Genomic DNA, 2778 nt, shown 5'->3' with positions numbered 1-2778 from the left:
TGACGCTCCCCATCCAACCTGATGGAGCTTGAGAGGTCCTGCAAAGAAGAATGGGAGAAACTGCCCAAAAATAGGTGTGCCAAGCTTGTAGCATCATACTCAAAAAGACTTGATGCTGTAATTGGTGCCAAAAGTGTTTCAACAAAGTATTGAGAAAAGGCTGTGAATACTTATGTACATGTGATTTTTCTTTTTTTCTTTTTTATTATATTTATTTATTTTTTAATAACTTTGCAAAGATTTCAAACAAACTTCTTTCACATTGTTATTATGGGGTATTGTTTGTAGAATTTTGAGGAAAATAATGAATTGAATCCATTTTGGAATAAGGCTGTAACATAACAAAATGTGGAAAAAGTGAAACGCTGTGAATACTTTCCGGATGCACTTCAAAGTACATACACTGGGGGAAAAATTGTTGGTTTAACTTTTCAACCCAAAAGCTCCAACATATCCTCTTCAACATGCAATTCTTGTTTGATTTTAATTCTTGTTAATGTGAAGTTGATTCTCTTGAATCAATGAGAGAGCAAAATGCAAAGCTTAAATCCGGTGTCATCATGCAATTAAAGCACAATAGCATTATATGATATTTAGAACTACTGGAAATATTTATATTTTTAACAAATAATTTATAAAAATAAAAACTAGCTTTGCTGAAAACGATAGCATACAATGTGAAACATTACTGACTGATTTGTAATTTTCAACCTAACCATACTGTTGCATTCTCACAATTTCAACAAATCCTAGGTTTAAATCAGCAGAATTCACAATGGTGTATAATATATCATAGAAATCCAGATATTTCAGTCTGTAAGGCATAAAAACACATTTACAAGGGCAACGAATGTAACATTTAATGACAATGTATCACTGACCCTAATGGGCAAAACATATTTTCAACAGCTTTGAACCAAATATCTCCAACATATCCTCTTCCACATGCAGTATTTTGATTGTTAAAGTGGCAGTTTATTCTCTTTAATCAAAAGGAGAGGAAAATGTGAAGCTTAAATTCTGCATCATCATACAATTAAAGCAAAAGAAAGTTGTTTCAATGTTTAATAGCAGAGGTTTCTGCAGCTGCTGTATCGAAAATGGGAAATTTAGGGAGCAAACTGGTGTCAGGGTTTCTGTCAGTGTGCTTCATCACTAGAAATAGATTAAATATTAGCCCGAGGAAATTATTTTTAAAAGCCTTTAACTTTTCATGCAAAATTGACCCCAAAAGTTGCTAAATCTGTCAAAACCTACTTTGGGGAGTCCGTAGACCTCCTCAAATGTTAAAAATTATTAGTAACACTTCAAAATAAGGTACATTTGTTTACATTAGTAAATGCATTAGGTTTCATGAACTAACAGTTAACCTTTAAATGCATGGGAATTTCACCAAACACTCTTACATATTCTCTTACATAGTCTTTAGATACCCGGCATTTATCTATCACAAATGGATCTACAAAATGCACAAATAGTGTCAAATTTTCAAAATATTTGAAAGACAGTAACAAAATAAAAGAATAAAATATATTTTGATGTTTTTATTTTTCATTTATTAAAGAGAAAATGCAACAAATCAGAACAAATCTAGAACAGGATTCATTACTTTCACACTGAAATTTCATGAGATGCAACTGGCTGTCAAAAACATTATGAACTACACATAACACATAAGATACACATAAGCTACACATCAGTATTTTCTCAAGCACTTATTGAGTCTAAATAGATGCTCAACTTACATAATTTCAGTCCAAACACCCAAATGACAATACTCATATCATACTGGTCATGTGTTACACTTGCTATAGTTTACTTCCATGTTGTTTCTTCATTAATTAGCAATGTCAAATGTAAATCAAGTCAATCACTAAAACAGTAACAGCACCACCTTGAGTATAATATGTATAATATGTATCTGTACAGGCATGGAATAATGATAATAATGAGGTACAGGTGGTGGAATGAGATCCCGGGTCACTAAAGACCTGAGGTATGCACTTAAGGGTTAACAATGTGGTTGCATTTTATAACCTTTGTTATCATTAATTTATGAAAATAATTTATGTTCATTTTAGGTCTTAGTGCATTAACTAATGTTGACATATGCAACTTTTAATTAAAAAAATATATATATTAGTATATGTTGAAATTAACATTAACCAAGATTAATAAGTGCTAAAATAATAATAATAATAATAATAATAATAATAATAATAATAATAAAAGATTTTGTACATCATGTTAACAACATTATTGCAAAGAGTTACCAAATTATTGATAAAGTAAAATTTGTTTTTGTTTTTTTTAATGCAAGTTTTCTTTTAGGATTATGAATAAGCACTGGGTTAGGGTCTATTAGGCCTAATTATAATTTTAAAACCGATAGAAGTCTGTGCTACAAACTACTGATTAACAGGCTGGGATTCCTCCCAATTCCATAACTCTAGAATAATATGTTCTAGTATAATGTTCTAGAATAATCCATACTGCAGCGCGCCAAGTAGCTATGTTTTGAGGGGCATTTGCGTGTCATGTATGTCTAATTTTGGATAGGTCAGTGATATCGTCCTGTGCAATGAATCTGAAAGTGACAAATCATCATTTTTCATTGACATAAAAACTTGAAATTGTTATCACCTTGCCTTCCATCCAACCCACTACTGCAATGCATCAGTCTGTGTTGTCTATCCCTCCCCCAATCACTGTTCCTTCCCTGACTGTCCCTCCTCGCCTGTCCTAAATGCAGCATCCTTTAACCTAGACCACGAGATA

This window comes from Myxocyprinus asiaticus, chromosome 16 (assembly GCF_019703515.2).
Source record: "Myxocyprinus asiaticus isolate MX2 ecotype Aquarium Trade chromosome 16, UBuf_Myxa_2, whole genome shotgun sequence".
Lineage (NCBI taxonomy): Eukaryota > Metazoa > Chordata > Actinopteri > Cypriniformes > Catostomidae > Myxocyprinus > Myxocyprinus asiaticus.
This window is presented reverse-complemented; position numbering follows the sequence as displayed.